The sequence below is a fragment of the Aphelocoma coerulescens genome, unplaced genomic scaffold (assembly GCF_041296385.1).
Source record: "Aphelocoma coerulescens isolate FSJ_1873_10779 unplaced genomic scaffold, UR_Acoe_1.0 HiC_scaffold_75, whole genome shotgun sequence".
Lineage (NCBI taxonomy): Eukaryota > Metazoa > Chordata > Aves > Passeriformes > Corvidae > Aphelocoma > Aphelocoma coerulescens.
In genome coordinates, this window is record NW_027184061.1 from 1,216,658 (window position 1) to 1,241,624 (window position 24,967).

Sequence of the window (24,967 nt, forward strand, 5' to 3'; positions counted from 1 at the left end):
TCCTTGTGCTGCTGGGATTTGGTTGGTAATAAATTCCCTCCCTGTGCCCAGGCTGGCTCTGTTGTGCCCGTGCTGGTGTTTGCTGAGGGATCTCTCCCAGTCTTATCCCATCCCAGGAACCCTTGGTTAAATTTTCTCTCCTCTGTGCAGCTGCAGGGGGCAGCGACAGAGTGGCTTTGGTGGGTGCCTGGCATTGTTCCAGCGTCCCCCCAGGCCATGGACATCCCTGGGATCCCAGTGTGCTGGTGCATTCCCCTCTCCTCCTTTCCAGGCTGCAGTGTGATCTGAGAAATGCTTGTTAGGCCTTGGCCTTGAAAACAGCACCTGGGCTCAGCTCTTTCTGAGCTTGTCAGAAATACTGTCTGCTCCCAGGAATTGCTGAGGAGCTCCTGCTTTCCTTATGACCAGCCCTGGAAAAGGTTCCTCTTACCCGAATGGCATAGCATTCCTGTTCTCCCACTTTCAGAGAAAGTGCCGACCCAAACTGTGGCCGGGATGAAACATCATTATGACTGAAGCCCACTCTCTTGGGACCCTCTCAACAGCAGCCCAAAAGGAGACCCTTTGAGCTCTCCTGGGCCACCATGGGCTGGGACCAGCAATCTCCCTCTGAGGGGGCCTCTCAGAGCCAGCAAACCCTCAGGTTTGCTATACCTGGAGATCGCCGAACCACGATGTGTCCTGGGCCGATACCCTCACTCCTCGAGGCCTGATCCTGTGCCCAGCAGGACAGGAAAAAGCTTCCTTCCATAATGAGGATTTCACTGACTCTGAAGGGAATTTTTCACAGGAACCTTGCTTGCACTGACTGTTTCTGTCTGTGTGCGTGCCCCTGCGCATATGCTATAGCAAACCTGAGAGAAATACTGCTTTCTTAGGTGTTTAAGTGAGTCAAGGTTCTAAAAAGTTAAAATTTTAGCTAAGAGTTAGAAGAAATTTGTATTGATTAAGACACAAAGTAGAAAAACAAAAGATAACTTAATGCTTAGTAGATGCCTAAGCTAGAGCTAAGTGATGTATTATTTGCCATTATATTTTTAAGTTTTGTTTATAGAAGGAAACAAAGTGAATGAACTGTCATCAAAAGAAATTGAAACTAATAGAACCAAGAACAGCACCTGGGTTTCGTAATAATTAATCAAAGTAGGAGATCTTGGGCTGCGCCAAGAGGTCATGAAGGCCTGCCCACAGCAAGGAGGTAAAAAGGCCACTGTGAGGAAGACATTCCTGACTTCCTCTTTCAGGACCACTGACTCAATTCAAGAGAGAAACTGCGCATGCGTGAAAGACCAATGATCTCATTTTAATACAAAGCAGAGGATGGGAGGTGCTGGGGTCATACATATGCAGAAGATGTAAAACTTTGAGTAATAAATAGAGAACGAGAAACCTTGTACTTGGCTGGCATGTCTTTAGGAAGCTACTCCCATGCCCCCCCACTTGTGCCTGAATAAACACACCACTTTCTAACTTTAATTAGTTAGAGGGTCTTTGTCCATGGATATCGAGATTTAATGAATCACCAGGAACCCTCAACTCCCTTGAAGCCAGCATCCCCCATATCCCCTGGAAGATACCCCCATGTTCCCATCCACGTCTTCGTTCAACATCTTTATTTTTACCTCGGGTTTGGGTGTTTCGAAAGGACAAAGAGAAATGAAAAGAAAATCAAGGCCATGTGGAGCCACGAAGAGGCAGAGCCCCCCAGCCTGGTGTCTTTCCAACATGGATCACCAGCACCACGGATCTCTGGGGCTCTGCCCCACGGGGGTCACTGGGGATCATCCAACGCCGATCCTCCCACGGGGGATGGAGCTGGAGCAGAGCACGAAGCTCTTCCCACACTCGGGGCACTCGCAGGGCTTCCCTTAGTGGTGCCTCCGTTGGTGTTGGGTCAAGGCAGAGCTCCTGGAGAAGCTCTTCCTGCACTTGGGACACTTGTAGGGCCTCTCCCCGGTGTGGATGCGCTGGTGGCTGACGAGGTGGGAATTTTGCTTGAAGCCCTTCCCACAGTCAGGGCAGCAGAAGGGCCTCTCATCTGTGTGAATCCGCTGATGATCGAGGAGATTGGAGCTGCTTGGAAACCTCTTCCCACACTCCCCACACTCATATGGCCTCTCCCTGGTGTGGATGCGCCGGTGGATGATGAGGGTGTAGTTGCGCTGGAAGCCCTTCCCGCAGTCGGGGCAGCGGAAGGGCCTCTCATCCGTGTGACTCTGCTCATGTTTGAGGAGACTGCAGCTCCTTGGAAACCTCTTCCCACACTCCCCACACTCGTAGGGCCTCTCCCCTGTGTGCGTCCGCTGGTGTGCCCACAGGCTGGATCTCCGGCCGAAGCTCTTCCCACACTCCCCACACTCGTAGGGCCTCTCCCCAGTGTGGCTTCTCTGGTGGACAATCAGGTTGGAGCTCTGGCTGAAGCTCTGCCCACACTCTCCACACTCATAGGGCCGTTCCCCAGTGTGGATTTTCCAGTGGCAGATCAGACTTGAGCTGTCTCTGAAGCTCTTCCCACACTCCCCACATTCGTACGGCCTCTCCCCCGTGTGGATTCTCTGGTGGAAAATCAGTCTGGAGTTCCACCTGAAGCCCTTCCCACATTTTGAGCACTTGTGGGGCTTGTCCCCATTGTGAAGCTGTTCATGGACCCCCAGCTCCAAGCTCTGGCTGGATCTCCGGCCGCCTTCCTCCTTGGACCTCCTTGGGCTGTGTTTGCAGCCCCTCCTCGTGCAGCATCTCTGGGGCTTTTCCTCCCCCTTAGATTCCTGCCCCGTGGAGCCACTCAAAACGGCCTCTCCCACCAGGTTCTGCCACGGGGATTTGTCCTCTCTGCGCTCCATGCTCAGCTCCCTGTCTGGTGGAGGAAGGACAAGGAGAGGATGGGATTTGCCTCCGTGCCACAGGGAAGGGGAAGGAGATCCCCCCCAGTCTATCCCTGGCAGGACAGCGTCGGCAGCAGGGTTGTCCTGCAGCCGGGGTGATGCTGGGCTGGGAGATGGAGCAGGAGAGAGGGGGAAAGGGGCAGTGACTTCCTCCTCACCTGCCTGGGGCTCCCGGGGCATCTTCCTCTTCTTCGCGGCCTCCTCCTCCTCCATCCGGCCACGGGTTGGCAATGGGAAAACCTGCTCTGGGGGAAAACAAGGCCTGAGCGCCCTGGGTTTGGTGGTTCCGCTGCCCGAGCCCAGCTCGAGAAGTCGCCTCTCCTTTCAGTGCCGAGGGGCCCGGACCCCACTCATCTCCAGCCTCCCCGACCCCTCCAGGCTGCAGGGGGTCCCTCGGCTCCGGAATCGCCCCCCTCCGCTCTCCCTACTCCGGGGCTCCCGCGTTCCCCCCCGCCTCTCCCGGGGATCCCCAAAACCGATATCGCCCCAACACCCCCCCCCAAGGGGCATTTGCGGCTCAGCTTTGGGGTCCTGCAAGCTCCGAACATCGCCTGCCCCGCAAAAAACCCTCCCGGAGACCCCCGATGGGTTTGGGGCGAGCTCCCCCTCCTCGCTCACCTCGGGATGCGGGGGGGCGATGCTGCCGGAGCCGGGGGAACTGCGGCCTCAGCGGGCGGGCGGGCGGGGGAACCGCGCGCTTCTGCTGCTGCTCCTCCTCTTCCTCCTCCTCCTTTTCCTGCTCCTCCTCTTCCTCCTCCTCCTCTCTCCCTCCTCTTCCTCCCACTGCCCCTCCGCTCCCGCCCCGGCCCGGGCAGGTTCCGACACCCCAAAGCAGCCGCGCTGTGCCCTGGGGGGGTTCCCAAAGCGGCCCCGCCCCGCGCGGCATTGGGACCGATACTGAGAGCAGCGGGAAGGAACTGGGAGCACGATCCCTCCCAGTACGGCACTTACTGGGAGCACTGGGAGGCGACAGCGACTGGCGGCGGCTGCAGCCGGTGCTGGGCGTGGCCAAATGAGGGCGGGGTTATGCAAAATGCAAGGGGAATACCGCGGTGTGATTGGTGGGCGTGGATGGGCGTGGCTATGGAAATAGCGGAACGTTTCCCGCCGTGCGTTTGCCGGAGGTGGGCGTGGTTATGTAAAATATGTGGGCCCTGCTCGGTGTGGCGTCAGTGCTCGTGGGCGTGGCCATGCAAATCACGCTGTCATTGCCCAGTGGTTTGTCGTTCTGGTGGGCGGGGTTATGCAAATTAAGAAGGCCGGTCCGCATTTAGTTGTTGGACGTGGTGTCCGGTGTCCGGTCCCGGAGCGCAGAGCCCGGTTCGGGGGTGTCCGGTGTCCGGTCCCGGAGCGCGGAGCCCGGTTCGGGGGGTGTCCGGTGTCCGGTCCCGGAGCGCGGAGCCCGGTTCGGGGGGTGTCCGGTGTCCGGTCCCGGAGCGCGGAGCCCGGTTCGGGGGGTGTCCGGTGTCCGGTCCCGGAGCGCGGAGCCCGGTTCGGGGGGTGTCCAGTCCCGGAGCGCAGAGCTCGCTCTGGTCACTCGAGGAGGGGAAGTTTTGGGGTCCCCAGAGTCCCCTGGGGTGGGGAGGGGGGGGATTTAGGGTCCCCAGGAGAGGGGGCCGCCCCCCGAGCTCCCCCCACACTTTGTGCTGTCTCCAAGAATGTCCCCAAATCTCCTCCCATCATGGGGGCGCGGACCCCCATCCTAATCCCGATCCCAGGAGTGGCTGACCCCGATCCCGATTTCGGGGGGCGGCTGATCCCGATCCTGACCACGGTTCGGACCCCAATCCTGGCCCCCATCCCGATCCCGGGGGTGGCTGACCCTGATCCTGACCCCAATCCCGATCCTGGTCCCGGTGCCACGTGAGCGCTGATCCCGTTAAGAGCCTTTGCCCGGGGGGGGTGACAGCCATGGCCGCCCCCCCGGCGCGCACTGTTCCTGTCACTGCTGCTCCTCGGGCATCGGCCTGGCCGTGGCCGTGCGGCTTCCTGGGTGAGGGGGGTGTCCCCAAATGTTCCCAAGGCGGGAGGGGACACGGGATGCACCGGGAGGGGATGGGGGGGACACCCCCGGATTGTCCCTAACACGGGAGGGGGTCCCCGACAGGATTTTGGGGTGTCCTTGATGGGATTTTGGGGTCTGCAGTTCTGGCCACCACGCAGAACCTGTCACAGACAGGCTTTGGGGTTCCTGGGGGGTTCCTGAGGGCTTTTTGGGACCCCCTGATGAATTTTTGGGGGTTTTTGCAGTTGCATGCGGGACCTGTGCCAGGGGATCCCTGATGGGGTTTTTAGGGTCCCTTTCAGGATTTTGGGGTCTGCAGTCCTGGCCACCATGCGGGACCTGTCCCAGCAAGTTTGGGAGTGTTCCTGATGGGGTTTTTGGGATCCCTGACAGGATTTTGGAAATTTTGGGATCCCTGGCAGCTTTTTGGGATCCTGAATTGCCCAAACTGGGCCAAGAGACACTTCAGAGACAGTCAGAGAAGTGGGTATTTGCTTTATTCAGCGCCGGATACACGGGGGATCTCTCCTCCAAAAACACACACACACACACACACACACACACAAGGCACTTCCTACAACACAATATTATGGGTAAAAGTCATGAATATTCATCACATTCTTTGGGATAGGGGTGGTTATACAAATCAATTCTTGGAAGTCATTAATATCATTAGCATATGTGTCACACATGAGTGGTGTGTCCTGGTGGTCGCACTGAGGAAGGCTCCTCTTCTTCCTCGGGGGTCTTTCCAATGAAGATCAGTACTCTTCATCACAATGCAATTTTCACCTTTCTGGAGCATGGGCAGCCCTTTGTGGGGTGACTCCGCAGTTTCTGCGCTGGTATCAAACAGATTCTTGTTCCTCTTATCTTGTGTCATAGGTTAGCAAGCACAGTCCCGGAAGGGATGTCCTTGCTAAGGGGTGCTTACAGTTTCCTCTGGGACCTGACAGAACCTATCAGCTGGCCAGTTTGAACATGGACAATTCTTTAAGCCACCTAAAGTTGTGACCGCCTCTGTGATACACACTTAAGAATAGACAAACTCCCCCCCAAGCTCTCTCTCGTTTCCGGCGCTGGGACAGGTGGCTGCAGGGCCCAGTGGGCCCGGCCCAGGCCCTGCTCGGGCGAGGCCGGGCCGGGCCATGGCTCCAGGATGACCCCCCCAGCAGGGCTGTGGGCAGCCAGAGTGGCTCGGAACCAACCCCCCACACCCCACTGCGGCCAAGATTTCAGCAAAGCGGCACCGATGTCCGGCAGAGGTCAGTGACCAACAGCGATAAGCCACACAGCTGCAAGGCCGAGGTGAGATTAACCCTTTTATTGCTGTGAAGAGCTGAAAACCTGAGGGAAGAGAGAGAGGAGAGGCTTAAAGCTGAAAGTCTGTTGTGAAGCTATGATATATCAGAGTATCCCCTTGTAATTTCATAAAGATATGGGGGGTGGAGTGTTCAACTCGTAAGCAATAGGCAGATGCTGCCACAGCTGTAATTTCATGAGAAGCTTGGACAGAGAGAGATGAACCAGATGAGGACTTTTGCTCCAAAGGGGAAAGGAGAAAACCTCAGTTCCTAGAGATGCTCCCAGAGATAGTCTTAAAGATGAAGATGAGGAAGACCCTTTTCTCCCAGGGAAAGAGAAGGGCCTCTGTTTTTTTGTTTCTGAATGGCTCAACCTTAAAATTGTACCCCAAAAAACTTCAAGAGTGGACCCTCGAAAGCCGTTGCGGGAAAAGCTGCAAGTCGGGGGAAGGGACTCACATCACGAGCAGAGAGACTCCTCTTCCTAAATGGACTGAACAATATTTGGAAGTGGGTGGCTGTCTCGTTGTGATACTGTTTTCATAGCACGAGCAAGAAGAGACTTCTCTTTCCAAATGGACTGAACAAGGTTATTATGGAAGTGGTAAACAGACTGAATATCTTAAGGGTTGTCTTTTTACATTGTCAGTGGGAGAAGGGAGGAAGGTGTAGGGAGGATAGTTCTGAAGGTGGTAAAATTTTTTTTCCCCTTCTTTTAGGTTTGTTAATAAACTTCTTTATATTCTTTCAAGTTTGGTGCCTGCTTTGCATTTCTCCTAATTCTTATCTCACAGAAGATGAACAGAAATGAGTATTTTAGACCAAACCACTACACTAAATTGGTGTTTCTGCCCGGTTACAAACCCAACCCACGACATCTTGACAAGATTAGGGTGAGTCCTGCTTCTCAGGTTTTGTGATTAACATTTGCTGTCTCCCAATAGTTAACTGTGCTTACATGAGGTAAGTATTGATCACCTGTTTCTCAATCCCCCCTTTTTCTTTGGTCATTTGTAATTCTTTATTAATCTCGCATGTCTTGAAAGCAAGTACCCTTTTCTGCCTTGCTTCTGGGTTTGTGCTTTTGCCACGGAGCATAAGCATGGCGATTCCAAGTACATAACTGTCGCTGCTGGAGCTGCCCGGTCACTCGCAGTGACGGGTCTGATGCGCTCCGAAGACCAAGATGAAGCTGGTCTCGCCGCAAGAGGCAAAGCTCTCAGGGTGCTGAATGGTTTGCACTCGCAGGCAGAGGCAAGAAGGAAGGAGGGGACTCCAGTATAGTATCCAGGGCTTTGTTGTCCTCAGGGGGACCAGGGACCGAAGACCCCGGGAAAGGGGTTGCACAGCTTTTTAAAGGGGGGTTGGACAAAGGGCGGCAACAATCTCAGGGCCAGTCGGGAAGGAGAAGGGGAGGGTTCACAGGTGGAGTGACATACAATTAGGCAATAAGGGAAAACAAGGGGAGGGGAGAAATTCAAAGGGACCAAGGGGGTCTCGAGGGGAGAAGAACTTTCTAGAAGGGGGAGGGGAAAGGGGTGGTGTACATCAAGGACTGGCAGCTAAGGCAAGGCGTATACAATGCAGCAAGGGGAGGGGAAACTACAAACTGATTGACAATGAAATGAACTGGGACAGACCAAGTACGGGGGGAAAGGTGCACGGCAACATCTCCTCTGTTTTTGTTTAAAAAAATAAAGGAAAATTAAACCTTAAACTGGGGTGCTTTGGGTATCATCGCAGCAAGATGTTTCTCTGGTAGCCGCGGCTACGGCTACCTGGGTAGATCTTGTACCACTGGTACTCTTTAACGAGAAGGTTTTCTCTACTGCTGTGAGTAGGAGTCTTTTGATGCACCCAAAGAGTAAGACTAGAAGAAAGACGTTGTTAAGACCTGGAAGACTTTGAGGTTTATAAATATAAGAAGGAGTAATTGCAAGGTGCTGTACTGTATGTATGTTGGTGTTTTAATAAGTAATAAGTCATTTAATAAGTAATAAAGTAATAAAATTACAGATGGACCATGATAGGAAAATAACTTGCTGCAGGAAAAATTCCTCAGGACAGCTGGTTATTCCCAATATCTACCACTGTAATGGAGTAAGGAGAAATGGACAACAAGCCATGTCTGATTACCAACATGCTGATGTTGTGCTCTCTTCCCCAGTCTGCTCTCAAAAGATCTGGGACTGACAAAGATGAAGGAATTTGAAGAGCTGTTTGTTGCCTCTCGGAGGCGTAGCGACCTGGTTCAGGAACGGCACGACGACCACCTCAGGTCATTTGGACCATCAGCTCACAGACACCAATGTGGTGGACGGCAAAATGGCGTTTATTCATGGATTACATAGGGTTAAATAACCTGGGTTTGCCATGTCACTTCCTTCTGCTCACCTATTACCTGTAGAGGGGAGGGGTTTTACCTGTCCCGTACAGCGCGATATCTTCCGAACGCCTGTCCCTAATCACCTACATTTCCCCCCCGTATCCTGAATTACCCACATTTCCCGCCCCCCATGACTGATTAAGAAACATACAAAGTATAAATGGTATAAAATTTCAAGAACTAGTAAAACCTACATAACAAGTTATAAAAAGTGATATAACATTCACAAAATAGATGCGCTCTAGAGCAATTGTTGGCGGTCAACAAATAGAATGTTAACCTTTTCTAACTGGCTTTTAACAAATGACACCAATTTGTTTAGTATGCAAGGCCCGAAAATCAACGTTAGGAGTAACATAGTGAGGGGGCCTATTAGAGTGGAAATAAGGGTGGTCAGCCATGGAGACTGGTTAAACCATGACTCGAACCATCCTTGTTGGGCTTCTCTTTCTCTTTTCCTCTGGGCTAGCCTTTCCTTAAGTTCGGTCACTGAGTCCCGTACGACTCCGGTGTGGTCTGCATAAAAGCAGCATTCCTCTTTCAAGGCAGCACACAGGCCTCCTTGCTGCATGAGCAGGAGGTCCAGTCCTCGTCTGTTCTGCAGGACAACTTCTGAGAGCGAGGAGACAGATTTCTCTAGAAAGGAGATGGATTTTTCAGTTCTTTGTAAGTCCTCATCAATAGTGATCTGCAGCTGAGAAAGTCCCTGGTGTTGGGTCACGAGGGCTGAAACACCTGTGGCCGCGCCGGTGGCTCCAAGGCCGAGCAGCATTGCGATGGTTATGCCTGTTATTACTTCTCTCTTGTGGAGCCGGCTAGGTTCTTCAAGAAGGTGGTACACTTCTTCTTCTTGGTGATACAGGACTCTAGGAACAATTAAAACTTGGACACAAAAATCAGCAGAGCTATCGAATCTATCAAGAAGCACACAGGGGCTTATTCCGGATTGCTGGCAAACAAACATTCCTGACACAGATGGGACCACCCACTTTTTGATCGTTTTGTCAAGTTTGACAAATTCAGTACAGACATTGCCTATTAGTTTTGCTAAGGCTGCATTGCCAAAGCACTTGCCTTGGCCTGTGATCTGACTCAGAGTAACTCCTCTTCAGGGGGCGTCCCACCTGCACTGGTGTAGATTTTGTGCTGCTGAGTAGCCAAAAGGAACATGCAGGGGGATGGAAAAGAAACAGTCTTTAATGTCAAGCACCGCGCAGGGCTGCCCTTTTGGTATCATCGAGTTCACGGGCAGCAAGGTTTGGACTGGACCCATTGGTTGGATTTTCTTGTTCACCTCCCGCAGGTCATGCAGGAGGCGGAAGCCCTCGCCAGATCGTTTGGGTATTACGAAAACCAGGGTGTTCCATGGGCTTGTGGAGGGCTCTATGTGGTTCCGCTGTAGCTCGCAGCTAACGAGCTCGAGGAGGGCGGTCATTCGAGGCTTCGACAAGGGCCACTGCTCGATCCACACCGGGTCGACCGATTTCCATACCAGTTTGATGGGCAGCGGTGGGTATGCGGCAGTGGCCCTTAGAATAAATTTGTCACCCTGACTTTCAGTAGGGCAAGGGCATCCCTCCCCAACAACGGTGGACATTTTGGCATAACATATGGGAAAAGGGTGATAGTTTTCTCTGGTCCTCTTTCGGTGCGGAGCGTTATCGCTATCAGTTGGGTGCTTTTTTGGGCCCGAGATAGTCCCCCAACTCCACCCACCATGGGGGCCTCCTCCAGTTCCCAATGTATAGGACAGTACGTTTCTGGGACGACGGTAACATCTGATCCCGTATCAATCAAAAAGGGGAGACGAATAGCAGAGTCACCTGGGTTGTTGTGGAGACAGCAAACTCCCCACACTATCGGCGGGTGGCTGCCCACTTTCATGGCCAAAGCCACCCAGGGATCTCGCTCCCAGGGGGTTGTTCCTGCTGTGCCTGGAGCGCAGACAGGTTTAACTGAGCCATCGGTTGAGCTGTGGAATTGGTCATTTCCCGGGGGGGCAGTGGGTGCGGGAGCTCCATGGCCCATTGAGGATTGGCATAGCTGGGCCGCTTCATATCCCAAGTGGGAGGGAGCTGTGTGTGGCCCGGATGCCCCCTCCCCCTCCCGTTTCCCTGGAGCTTGGATCTGCATTCTCTGGCAAAATGTCCCTTTTTCCCACATGCCCAGCATGGCCCTCTAGGTCGCGTCTGGCGTGGGGGAACTGCTGTTGATGGAGGCTCTAATTGGGGGCAATTCATTACAACGTGGCCTGCCTGGCCGCACTTAAAGCATGGCATTACACTGATTATCGCAGTGCTGACGGCTGCCTGGATGCGGTCCACAAACTGTGTGAAACTTTCGCTCTCGCTCTGCTTTATTGTGGACCATGGCGATGGTCTAGCAATAACTCTGGAAGCAGAGCGGATAGCTTCTCTAGCGGCGCGGGTAGTTACCATGACTTCATGGGCCCGTAGGCCCTCGGCCTGCGCCTGGGGGGTGATCATGGTCGGGTCCGTGCCCATTAGCCGCTGCAGGCTGGAGCCATGGAGGGGGTGGTCTGCCCCAGTTACTAGGGCTAGTTGCTTTGCGCAATTGTCTTCCCACTCTTGTTTGAAAACAATCATCCCTGCCCCATCAAAAATTAATCTGCAGGTTTGTTTAATGTCAAATGGGAGCAGGTCATCCCCTCCAAAAACGCTGTCAATGAGGGTGGAAACCATAGCCGAATTGATCCCTTTGTCTGCAATTGCTTTAACAATTGCTTGTATATCTTTAGGATTTATCGGTGAGTAAATCCTCTGGTTTCCGGCTTGCCCTCCTACTCGGACCGGGAAAGCTAGCATGGCTGAAGGGGCCCATTCAGCACAGGCTGTTTTTATCTTTCTCCAGTCTGTAAGTGGAGTACGTTCTTTTTCAAATTTCCCCTTGGCCCGAGTAGGAGCGCGGTGGTTATAGCTTTTATCTATTCTGAAATCATCTTTGTCAGAGTCAGAGTCGGTTACAGACCATTCGTCAAGCCACTCGCTCCAGCTATAGCCCGACTCGGAGCCGGAAGTCGACTGACTGGATACTGCCAGGCTCAGCTTTTTCCCGGGGCTCCTACCCCGCCCCTTTCCCTTAGGATTGGGCCGCTCCTTCCCCCTGGGCTCGCCCCGCCTCCTGCTGAGGGAGGCTCTTGCTGTATAAGGGCACGTTTCTGGGAGAGCGCTCTGCTTGGCCTTGGTTCCCCCTCCGGGATTCCCCCCCCTTTTTCGTTCACGCGCGTCTGCGGCATCCAGCGGACCTTCTTTGATCCCGCCGGCCACGTGTGTGCACCCCGGCGGACCTCCGCCGCTCCCGCCGGCCCCGTCTGTGTTACCTGGCGCACCTCCGCCGCTCCCTCCGGCCCCGTCTGTGTTACCTGGCGCACCTCCCCCGCTCCCGCCGGCCCCGTGTGTGCTCCCCCCATCCCCTCCGGGGTCGGGGCCATTCTGCGGGGCATAGGGCGGGGGTCTCGCCCACGCCGTTTCGGACTCTGCTTTAATGGCAGCCCCCCTGGCCTCCTCCACCAGCCCGCCCCAGAATGACTGCGCCCGCTCCTTTCCCTCTGTAGGTAGGGTTGGGCTGGGGGGCCGTGGAGAGGGTGCCTGCTCCTGCGAGTCTGTGCGCTCGGCAGGGCTGCTTTCATCTGTAGTTTGCGTGGCCGCCCCAACTCCCAACCGAGGTGTGGCCAGCAAACAGTTCCGTGCGGCTTTCCAGGTCTCCTGCTCTTGCAGGGCCTTACGCAAAGCCTGCACGACTTTTCCCCATAATTTAAGGTATTTCCCCGAACCCGAGGACATTGTTTCATCGGCTAGAGCCTTAGTACATCTGTCCCATACTTCTGGGTGGAGGATATCCACCGGTCGGTCTATGACCCCAATTTCCAATAGCCTCGCAACAGCGAGTGTAAAATCTTTCGGTTTGCAATCGATACCCCATTGCTTATGAATCTGAGATACGACCTTCGCGAGAGCTTCCATCCTCCTCGCTGGTCCGGGAGCGTCCTCCCCGCCGGGCTGGTCCTGCCGCGCCGGCCGCCGTTCACCCGTCCAGGCGAATTCCCGATCCCGATTCCGATTCTGGTTCCCGGGTTTCGGCACCACTTGTTGCCTCTCGGAGGCGTAGCGACCTGGTTCAGGAACGGCACGACGACCACCTCAGGTCGTTCGGACCATCAGCTCACAGACACCAATGTGGTGGATGGCAAATGGCATTTATTCATGGATTACATAGGGTTAAATAACCTGGGTTTGCCATGTCACTTCCTTCTGCTCACCTATTACCTGTAGAGGGGAGGGGTTTTACCTGTCCCGTACAACGCGATATCTTCCGAACGCCTGTCCCTAGTCACCTACAACCTCAGCCACTGCGGAAAGGGACACGGAGATGCGGCCGGCGAAATCGGCATAAAAAGGAGGCTGCGTCCTCCAACACTTGGACAGACCCCACAGGAAATGCCCCGTGGCCTCTCCCTTGCTCCAGGAATAAAGTTCCTTTTACAGGACTCCTCCGGCTCCTCTGGGCACACAAACCTCTGGCCACGGGAACTTTCCCGCACACTCCCGCCGACGGGGCAGCCACCTCTGTCCTACCCACAGCAGCCGGGACGAGCCAGCGCTGCTCCGGCACCGGCTCCTGCCGAGGCAGCAGCGGCAAGGAGAGCGCGGGCAGCCGCTCCCGCAGCGCCCTCACGCCAGGGTGAACACGGCGCCGAAACGGCACAATGAACCCCACCTCAGCCAGGCCAGGCCTCCTGTGTTCAGTCTCCATCCCTGGCGATGATCGTGAGGCAGATGAGGGATCTTCGGACTGTCTCTTACAGACCCCCCAAGAGATTTGGGGCGAGCTCCCCCTCCCCGCTCACCTGCGGGATGCTCCCGGGGCCGCGGCAGACAGAGCGCGCTCCGACCCCGCGCTTCCCCTGCTGCTTTTCCTCTTCCTGCTCCCCCTCTGCCTCTCTCGCTCCTCTTCCTCCCGCTCCTCCTCCTCCCCCGCCTCCTCCTCCATCTCTCCTCCCGCTCCTAATCCCTCCTCCTTCTGCTCCTCTCTGTGGGCCCTTCTCCCGCTCCTTCCCCATCATTTGGGGATTTTTTGGGGGAAGGGCGTTGTCCCAGTCTCCTCTTTTTTCAGGGTTGTTCCCCTTTCCCGCGATTTTTGGGGTTTGCAGTGGCCAAATTCCTCTTTTCCCATGATTTTAGGGCTCTGGGTTTTCCTCAACCACCATGTTCCCAGGATTTTGGAGGGTGCTGGGAGTGCCCAGAACCCCTGATCGCAGGATTTTTAGAGACTGAGGATATTCAAACTCCTCTTCTTCCACCACTTTGGGGCTGTGGGAGTACTCAAACCCCGCTTTTCCTGACATTTTGGGGGCCTGGGAGTGTCAACATGCCCCCTATATGTAGAATTTGGGGAACTGGGTGTTCCCACATCCTCTTATTCCAGGATTTTGGGAGGTTGAGGACGCCCAAACTCATCCTTTTCCAGGATTTTCAGGGTTTTGGTGTTCCCTAACCCCCCTGTTCCCAGGATTTTTGGGGTCTGTCTGTTCCCCAACCCCCTTGTTCCTGGGATTTTCAGTGCTGGCAGTGGCCAAAATCCCCTTTTCCAGCATTTTAACTCCTGGAGTTGCCCAGTCCCAGATATCCAGGAGCTCAGGTGATCTCCAAGATGGGGATGGAGATGTCCAGGGGCTCAGGTGTGCCAAAAACGAGGCCCCAACTGAGGGTGTTCTCTGCTTGGCTGAGCGCTGCCTGAGGACTGAGGCTGCAGCAAGGGGGGGGACACCCTCCTCCAGCGGGGATGTCCGGAAAATGGGGGACCCCCACAAGCCCCTCAAAACCCCTGAGGCTGGGCTGGCCCTGCCTGGATGCCGGGAGACACCAAAACCGCTCTGTCCCTGCCCTCTGCTACTGCACAGGGACAGGAAATACAAGGAAAGGCCCAGGAGTCAAGAGAAGGACCGGGAGAGATCCCGCCCTGAGCACCGGCACGGGCACAACAGAGCCAGCCTGGGCACAGGGAGGGAATTTATTACCAACCAAATCCCAGCAGCACAAGGAGAAGGCAAAGAAATCTCTCCAACACCTTCCCCCCACCCAGCGCGGATCACCCGGAACGGGGGTCACCAGGGCTCTGCCCCACGGGGGTCACTGGGGATCATCCAACGCCGATCCTCCCACGGGGGATGGAGCTGGAGCAGCGCACGAAGCTCTTCCCGCACTCGGGGCACTCGCAGGGCTTCCCTTAGCGGTGCCTCCGTTGGTGTTGGGTCAAGGTAGAGCTGTGTGAGAAGCTCTTCCCACACTCGGGACACTCGTAGGGCCTCTCCCCGGTGTGGATGCGCCGGTGGATGATGAGGGTGGAGTTGTGTTTGAAGCCCTTCCTACAGTCAGGGCATCGGAAGGGCCTCTCATCCGTGTGAATGCGCTGATGTACGAGGACATGGGAGCTCCTCTGAAACCTCTTCCCACACTCAGAACACTCGTAGGGCCTCTCCCCAGTGTGGGTGAGCTGGTGTGCCCTCAGTTCAGAGCTGCGTCCGAACCTCTTCCAACAATCCAAGCAGTCATACGGCCGTTCCCTGGTGTGGACCACCTGGTGCCGGATCAGGCAGGAACTGTTGGTGAAGCTCTTCCCACATTCCCCACACTGGTAGGGCCTCTCCCCACTGTGAATCCTCTGGTGCCGGACCAGGCTGGAGCTCTGGCTGAAGCTCTTCCCACATTCCCCACACTCATACAGCTTTTCCCCAGTGTGGATCCTCTGGTGTTCCCTCAGCCTGCAGCTCCACCTGAAGCCCTTCCCACATTCCGGGCACTTGTGGGGCTTCTCCCCACCCTGAGGCTTCTCCCCCAGCTCCGAGCTCCCCTTGGATCTCCGGCTGCCTTCCCGGCATAGGGGACCTCTTTCCTCCTTGGATCTCTCTAGGCTGCTTTTGCAGCCCCTCCTCGAGCGGCATCTCCGGGGCTTTTCCTCCTTCTCCATCCGGCCACGCCTTGGGAATGACAAATCCTGGATTGGGGAAAAACAAGGGGTGACCGCCATGGCCTGGGGGTTCTTCCTGCCCAGGGCCATCACTGGGCATCTTGTGTCTGTTAAAATCTCAAAAACACCAAGATTCAGACCAAAAGTCCCACAAACATCAAGACATAGACACAAAACACCCAAAACATCAAGATTCAGACAAAACCCCCTCCAAAATATAAACATTCAGCCCCCACAAAAAAAACCCAAAGCACCAACATGGAGCCCAAGAAACCTCAGAAACACCAAGATTCACCCACGGGAAATCATCAATCCCCCTCCCTGCTCACCTGCTGGATGGGAGGGGCAACGCTCCTGAGGCTGGGGGGAGGCTGCAGATACAGCGAGTGCTGGAAACTTGGGGTGCTTCCTCTTCCTGCTCCTCCTCCTCCTCCTGTACTCCTACTCTTCCTCACAGTCCTCTTCCTCACACTACTCCTTCTCCTGCAGAATCCCACCTGCTGCTCCCACGGGCATCGTTTCACCATTCTGGTCTCCAGCCCTGCTCCTCCAGCCTTTCTCCTGCTCCCCCCAGGCCCAGCACCCAGCCCTGGCTCGCTCTGCCCCCCAGAGCTCTCGGATCGCACAGCACGAGCAGCGATGCAGCTGCGGCAGCTCGGGCTGGGGCAGCGCTGGGCTCTCGGCCGCTCCTGCCCGCACTCGGCCCCCGCCGCAGCCACTTCTGCCAGCACAGCACGGCCCGGCCCGGCCTTGGCGCTCCCCCCCTCCCACCTCCCCAAATTCCCCTGGCGGGGGGCGCCAAGGCCGGGCCACACGTGGGCTCCAGCTGGGGAGCGCCGGGCGCTGCGGCTCTGCCTGGCAACTGCTGAGTCACCAGCGCCGCGCCTTCTGATTGGCTGAGCGCTGCCTGAGGGCCGCGCCTGCACCAAGGGGGGACACCCTGCTCCAGGGGGGATGTCCCGAAAACCGGGCACCCCCAGCGAACCAACAACACCAACGCCTCCTTACAAACACATCCTCTGAATCTGCTCGGACACAGCCACACGCACTTGCACACAAGCAAGTGACAGCACAAACCAGCAGCTCCACAAAATGGCACTGACTGACACACACTGCTGCTCAGCCAAGCTCCTGCTCAATTCCTCAACTTCCAGAACAACAACAAAGCCTGAACAGAACCAGGGACATCGTTTCCTATACAAAAGGGGACAATGTTGAGGCAGTTTGCACATTGTCCCAGAGCTAATTAAGGACATGGACACCCAGCAGGGGTAAAAAGGGAAGTCGAGAAGGGGTCTCAGCAACAGGGGACGGATGGTGTTGGTGTGCTGGGAAGGGATTGGTTGAAGGGAGTGTGCAGGAATATGGTTAAGGCAAACAGCAGCAGGAGGAATCTATGTGGTAAGAAAGGAAAAGGAAGATGGAAAAGAGGAGGAAGAGAAAAAAGTGAGGATTGGGATGCTTTTCAGCGCCATCTTATCCTCAACATTTGCCAGCTGATCCAGATCTTTTGTATCCGTGGTCTCCAGGACAGGAAGACAAGGAGGTCAGTATTTCAGGTGTTTCTCTGTGGTGGGGAGCAGCAGGACAGGGCAGCACGGGCTGGGGGCCTGTGGGGAGCTGCGGGGCCGGGCCGGGGCTGTGGGGCAGCCGGGGCTCAGCGCCGGGCACTGCCTGACCACAACACCCCCCGGGCAGGGCCGGCAGTGGCCCCCGGCCCCCAGGAGGCTGCGGGATGTGGAAGGATCAGGATTTACTTTTATCGATCTTGTTTGGGTCACTGGAGAAACGAATGATTTTGCAGAAAGCTCAGCCGCTGTCAGAGGATGAGCACCCACGGGCAGTGAGATGCCACGGGTGCGGCTGCTGCCATTGGCTTTGGCAAGAAGAAGAGCCAGACCCAGGCCAGATATTCAATTATCTCCCTGGAATTGAGGTTTGCAATTCCTCACCCTGCTAATTCCCGACCTAGTGGGGGTGGAGATCAGGGATGTCTGTTTCAAGCAGTCTGTGGCCAGAATCCTGTCTCTTGTGAAATCTCTTCGACAGGAAGCTCGGCTGGCACAGACCCTGCCTGGGGACTTTAAGGGATGTTACACCACTCAAGGGAGATGAGCTTAACATCTCAACAGACTGGGAATAGCCCAAAAGATACCCAAAAAGATAACGCCCATCAACAAAACATCAACGCCCATCAGCAAACATCAAGGAACAGCTACCCCAGACACTGCCCCCGGCACAACTGGAGACCCCTGCTCTGGAAAAGGCTGAGAAGGAAATCAAGGAGTGTGGACCTAATGAACATCAGAGGCCAAGCAATCCGGGGCCAACAGGAAACCAAATACTAAGAACTACCCAACTTGGAACCAATGAACATTAAACCTACGGATTTCGATGGGTTTAGACTGCATCAAGTTGAGGAAAATTTGAGTAAAACTCGTGTGCCATGGGATGATTTTCTCTGCATACCCGAGCTCAGTGTGGATGAAATGATTTCTGTTGCACATCCTGGCCAGAATAAAGTAATGCCTTGAACCTCTAACACTAAAAAGGTCGCTGGAGAGTTTTTGTTCTTCCAGGAGCTTTGTTGACAAGATTACACCATTAGAATTTTTTTTCTTAATAATCCTACTCTGACATTGTCAGCTGGGTTTGGGCCAGGGATGTGAGAGTCAATTTTTAGTCTTAGGGGAAGAAGTAGAAAAATCTTTATTGGTTTTGGGGTTTTCTGTGTATGTGTGTGCGTGGCTGTTAGTGATGGCAGAATTTTGGAATGGGTTTTTCAATGTTCACCTGTAGGCTGCATTTTGCAAAACTGGAAGAGGTTTAAAGATGACCCTTTAACTCATAAAGAGCTAAAAAAACATAAGAAAAAGAAAAAGAAAGCAGCTGGGGGGGAGGGCACTTGTGAGTCACCTGATGGCTGCCCTGGAGGAGAAGCTTCCTTCCAGGCAGCCAGCAGAGGAGCTTTAGAAATGCAAATTAACTCTGCTGCGGGAAAGGTGCACAATGTCCCAGGCTCTCCTTGCCTGCCAGAGGAATTGGGCTGATTCCCTCTGCCCCTCACCCCAAGCTCTGCCTCCCTGCACAGACGGAATTTGCATCGCTAAAGGCAGAGCCCGCACTGAGCATCTCGGACTCTGCAACAGAAATCCCTGAAGCTGCAAAGGAAAACAGAAAACGGAGAATGTTGGGGGAACTTCACTCACAAAAAAGCGGGGGGGAATCATCCCTCTCCCCACTCCAACATCTGCTGGCACTGTCTGGGTTATACAGGGTGCGTTTGACCACTGCGCTGCTTTTGCTGCCACAAGGTCAGCGAAATCACTTGGGAATCCAAGGATGTGATGATTTAATCAGAGAAAAGCGGTCAATTGATGCATCCCTGGCATTTTTGGGAGCGCCCAAAAATGGGGAAAAGATGAACGGCCACCAGAACAAATCCTACAACACCATGGAGCAGCCCCTGGGAACCCGAACGAATTCATACCAGGTGCCAGAGAACCCAGTGATCATTTCAATGCATCATTAGATTACAAGCTGTCCTCCAAATCATAACCAAGCACACAGCTCCAGCTCCTGACCTTCTCACCCACCAATCCACTCCCATGAGCAACGCCACATTTCACCCTGGGATGGCATCAGATCCTCTTTCAGCAGAAGGACCAGGAGGTTGTGAAAAATTAAAGGACTTAAAGTGCTCTTGGCAAAGAGATGGCCAAGGAAAAGTGGTGAAACAGAGAACAAAGGAAATAAAACTTCACAGAGCCATGAATATCGGATGTTACACAAAGTGGGGGTGCACATTAAGGGGCACATGCAGCAGGCGCATCGGGAAGTCTGTACCTTCCAAGGACCTCAGCCACTGCGGAAAGGGACACGGAGATGCGGCCGGCGAAATCGGCATAAAAAGGAGGCTGCGTCCTCCAACACTTGGACAGACCCCACAAGAAACGCCCCGTGGCCTCTCCCTTGCTCCAGGAATAAAGTTCCTTTTACAGGACTCCTCCGGCTCCTCTGGGGACACAAACCTCTGGCCACGGGAACTTTCCCGCACACTCCCGCCGACGGGGCAGCCACCTCTGTCCTACCCACAGCAGCCGGGACGAGCCAGCGCTGCTCCGGCACCGGCTCCTGCCGAGGCAGCAGCGGCAAGGAGAGCGCGGGCAGCCGCTCCCGCAGCGCCCTCACGCCAGGGCGAACACGGCGCCCACACGGCACAACGAACCCGCCCCAGCCCCCTGCCGCCCCCTCCGCCCGCAGCCAGCCCCGAGCCCCGCCACAACCGAGCGCGGCTCCCACCTGCGCTGGGGCCACCTCCGAGCTCGCCGCCGCCTCCGTGGTGGTTCCCAGTCACTCCCAGCATCATCCCGGTCGCTTACAGTCACTCCCACTGTTTTCAGTATGGTCCCAGTCACTCCCAATTAGATCCCAGTTGCCCACAGCATGGTCCCAGTGGCTCCCAGTCACACCCAGGATGGTTGCTTTCACTCTCCATAAGAGTCCCGTGTGGCTCCTGTCATTTCCAGTATGAACCCAGTCACTCCCTGTATGATTGTATTTGCCCCCACTGTGGTCCCAATTGCTCCCAGTGCCTTGGTTTGAAAGACAGGTGTCTGCCAAGGAAGGCAGACTGAAATGGAAGAAAAAAAAATTGCAACCCCCTTCCCTCTGAATCATTATAATTTTGAAATTAAGGAGCTTTATAGGCAAAGATATGAGGAACAGGAATAACAGTTCTTTACTAATATATATCTGTATGTGTATAACCAGTCAAACAAACAGCAATAACTATGGCAGTAACAGCAAACAATCACAAACCCAGTCCCAGCCTTCTCGGCTGTCAGGCCCTTTCCCCTCAGGTGCAGTTCCGCTCGCAGCCGGCAGGGGCGCTGGCGGCTCCCGGTGAGCAGGGCAGGTGCGATGGTTCCCCCGCGGCTGCAGGGGGCGCTCCGGAGCGAGCTCGGGGAGCACGCGGCACTGGCGGCCTGGGATCCCGGGAAGGGATGGAACAAAGATTTCAAAAACCCCCTGGGCAGCCGATCCTGGTGTCTGGCCGGACCCTCGGGAACAGCAGGCTGGAATGGCAGGCCGGAACGGCAGGGATGAGCACAAATCCTCGTTTCAGACGAGATGTATCAAAATTCCCGAGCTGTGGTGGGAACCCGCGGAGGTCTTGGCAGGCAGGGAGAGCGGGGCTAGAGAGCAGCGAAAGCTTGAAGCAATGGCAGGGGAAGGGCAGCCACAGCCTAGCTCCCAGTGGGGCAGGGAAGGCGGGCTTGGGAATCCCGGGGTCTCTCCGGTAGAAGGAAAGCAGCCGAAGAAGCAGCCTCTCTCTCCGTCATCCAAAACGCCAGGGACTGACTGCCCACACAGCCAGGTGAAAAAAAGAGTAGCAAGATGCACCCCTCTGTCTATGGCCAGGTCTGTTGTTTTTCTGAAGCACCCAGTAATTTGTCCCCGTGGCAACATGTATGGGGAAAATTCCTTTAACAGAAAAAAACCCCAGGAGAACTCCCAAAATCCCAACATTCTATTACGAGCTTCCTGCAGATTGTTCCATCTCTGCTGACCATATGGAAAGATACAAAGATCCCTTTTGGTTCACACAGTTAAATGTCTGATGGGTCACACGGTGGTACCTGTACAGATACACGTCTGGAGAGAAAGCCAAACATCCATCGCACTCTCTCAACACCCACAGAGCCTGAACCAAACTCTACAAGGCCACGCAGCTTTACACAGAAATTCATACATCGATAAAACTGTACAACGGGATGCAGGTTTACACAGAAATTGATACACAGGAAAACACAACAATCTGTGCTGTGTGAATACACTGACTTCTGTATAAAAATGGCTCCACCCGGCGGGAACCGATCCAGAACTGTGCGATTACCAAAGGACCCATCGACACTTCCATACCCTTGGAACTAAAGACACGGGACTGTAGAGCTCTCCAACTGTGTACATTCCTGTCTGGGGGTGACTTTATGATGTGTATCCCCTATCGCTGCTCTCTGCCCAGAAATCAATCCTGTGCCTTTCTGTGCCTTTAAACTGAGCCCGATGGGGGAGAGAGAAAACACCGAGCGAACTTTTCAAAGCGGTTGTTCAAGGACACAGACACACACTCCTCTGCGTTCTGCTGCGGCAGCGAGAAGAGCGGAGGGAGCGCCCTGCTTGCTTTCCAGCGCGCTTTTGGCTCCTTTTCTCCGGAGGGAGACGGAGAGTTGAAGTTTGTTTTCCTGGGACTTGGGCTTTTTCCCTTCTTCTCTTCTGGACTGTTTCAACATCAGAACACACTGGGAGAATTTTCCACCGCGGCCCTGGAGGACACCAACCCAGCTCCAAGGAGGAGGAGAGAGAGCACACCTACAGAAGGACTCTGAAATCTTCCCAGGTTTCTCTCCACAGCGAGAGGTTTTAGTATTCAGCATTATTACCCTTTTGCTGTGTGTTTGTTAAATAAATAGGTTCTTTTTCTCTTTCACTTTCCTCAGAGGAAAATATTTTTTGGCAGACCTGGTGGGAGAGGGCTGGTTGTAACCTGCCTTCTGTCAGAGGATATTTTCCTCCAAATTTGTCCAAAGCAGCACACTAAAATAAGTCAGTATTTATTTTGAGGGAAAATGATTTCTAATGGCATTTTGAGGGTCAACAAACACAAAGATAATAATAAGGATAAATACAAAGAAATAAATACAAAGAAATACAAAGAAAATACAAAGAGGTGAAAGAGGACAGGAGCTCACTGGACTGGTCCTTGGCAGCGCCCGGGCAGACCCTGCATGAATTTGGCTGCCTGAATGCAGCTCTTGCCTGGGCCCCAGGGGTGGCCCCCTCTGGGTGTCTCTCCCAGCACCACAGGGATGCTCCTGCCCCTTCCCTGCTGCCCCAGGGTCCTGCAAGCGCCTTCTGGGGCCACCCAGACACCTCCCTGGGCCTCTGGAGGCCCCATGGCATGGTGCAGACAGTGACTGAATCAAAGTTTCCTTGGAAGATGGAGGCAGGAGAATATTGTCCACCATCTTCTTTCCAGCTGCCCTCCACACTCCTGCAAATCCTGCTGGGACACTCAGGCTCTCCATTCCAGGGCTCTGCAGCTCCCATGCAAACCCATCCATCACTGTGTCCCCTCTCACATGGATATCAAGAAAATGACACAGCAATATCTAGAAAATGTGAACTTGATTAATTTGACTGCTCTAAAATTCTACAACTCGAGGATGACTGGAAGACTACGGGGTGAGAACGTTATGCCTCCAAAAAGGGTCAAGAGTTTGGAACTGGAACACTCAGGGAAACTTCAGCTTCTGGGGGAAAAGGTGCCCTTCCTCCTCTCTCCCTTTGCTTTATACATCTGATCTGGAGTCATATGGTTGGAACATCCCCTTGGCTGATTTGGGTCCGCTGGCCTGGCTGTGTCCCCTGCCAGGATCCTGCCCACTCCCATCCCCTCTGATGGGGGAAGGAATGGCAGAGGGACAGCGCTGCTGGGCAGTAGCCAGAACACCGCTCTGTTACCAGCACCCGTCCAGCTACCAATGCAAAGCACAGCCCTGGAAGGCCCGTGAACTTTCCCTCAGGCAGACCCAACACACGGGACTTGAGCTGCCAGCAGCCCAGGTCACCCTCTGCCAGCCCCGCTCCTTGGACCTTGTGTCCCCACAAGCAGACACAAAGTGTTTCTGCTGCTCCCCCTCCTGCACAAATCCACAGAGAGCTGGGATTTTTCCAAGTCTCGTGTCTCCGTTGTGCCGTATTCCCAAAGAAGCAGCAGCCCCTCCCAATGAACACGGCGAGTTGCACGGATGCTTGTCAGCTCCACTGCCTGCCTAGAAATCTGGAAACTGCTTCTAAATGCTGCTCCCTTCAGCTCTGGGGCACCGACTGACACAGAGCTGGGAAACAAATGCCCTGGCTGCTGGCTGACAAGGTGAGTTCCGCCAGAGTCAGAGCTCTGTGGGAAATCTCTATCCACGCCTCTCCTTTGAATAGATCCGCACACGGGGTGCGCAGGGACGTGTCCTGTATGGAAAGGAAGGAGTGTGCCAGCACCGTGGCTGACACTTTCCCTCTCCGTGTGCGTTCCACAGCCACGGGTACACAGATGTGATGGAATCCCTCACACAGCCAGAGCCTTCTGTCCCTGCAGAACGGAGCCGGCGGGTGGGGGCGGTTGGTGGGCAGCGAGTCCCGGACAGCGGGCGAGATCCGGCTCCACAGCTGCCAGGCCCTGCTAAGGCTTAATGCCGCCTCCTCAGCAACAGGAAAGGCCTTCAGCCTCGTCCCTGCCCAGAGGGGCAGCGCTGGCCTGGCTGCACAGCTCGTTTTCCCCACAGGTTGCAGGAGATGAGATCACAATGCTTGCAAACAGCGACTGCGAGCCACAGCTCTGGGTGCTCACCATGAACCTCAGCTCTGCCAGCGCTGTCTGCCCCAGGCTCCAGGGGATGCAGTGGGAGCCCGGCTGGGCTCTGCCCTGGGGCCATCCTCCAGGGACAGCTGCACACAGGGAGCATTTGGTTGCCACAAAGAGCCAGGCCATGGCTGCAGGGAGCTGCTCCAGGTGTGGCCTGCACTGCTGTGTGCTGCGCTCTGGGGCTGCTGCTCCCCGCAGAGGGGACTGCACTGGGGTGCCAGAGGAGACAGAGAAGCTCCAGCTTAAGCCTAACTGGGCTGGGTGGCTGGGCCGGGAAGAGTGGCGAGGGTCAAGGGCATTCACAGAGCTCATCCTGCTCTGTGAAGAACGAGGAAAAGGGAGTGGGAACCCAGCAGTGAGCAGAGCTGAGGCCTGGAGAGCAGCTCTGAATGACCCCCAAATCTCACCAGAGCTCTGAGACATTGCTGTTCTTCAGCCAGTGACAACATGACTCCCTAAACCTGGGGCTCACTCGTGGCCAGGGGCATCAAGGAAGGCTACAGTGCAATGGGGACTGCGGTGAGCTGGGAACTCACTGGGGGAAAGAGGGAGCACTTGTGGAGCAAAAGGCAGGTGGGGGAGAGAACTGTTGAGAGAAAGGCTGAGCTTCAGCTTGAGCCAGCTGAAAAATGGCATTGGGGGTCATCCCAGACTGATTTCATTTCAGAAGTTACTGAACAAGTTTGTTATTGGGGGGGTGTCATATTTTCCCCTGGAGGTGCACGCTCTGCAAACTTGAGCTGCACTGCCGAGCTGCTCAAGCACGTCTCTGCTGCAGGTCACGGCGTTTCTTCTTTGGCTTCTCGTGGCCCCGGGGCTGAGCCGCAGCAGAGCCCTGGCGGAGCCCAGAGCAGCCTCAGCATCCACAGAGCCCGGCTGCAAGGAGAGAAAGCAGAAAGCGCCCGTCAGCTGAAGGCTCCCGTCCCCCTTGTCCCAGCCGCCCGCGGTGCCCAGGCCGTGCTGGCCGCGCTCAGAGCG

The 24,967-nt window shown here is 55.1% G+C and overlaps 2 pseudogenes; one reads left to right on the forward strand and one right to left on the reverse strand.

The window, feature by feature from the left end:
• Positions 1–24,967, forward strand: part of LOC138102437 (uncharacterized) — a 705,988-nt pseudogene that overhangs the window by 643,781 nt on the left and 37,240 nt on the right.
• The window catches only part of LOC138102438 (zinc finger protein 850-like), a 385,524-nt pseudogene that overhangs the window by 34,254 nt on the left and 326,303 nt on the right, over positions 1–24,967 (reverse strand).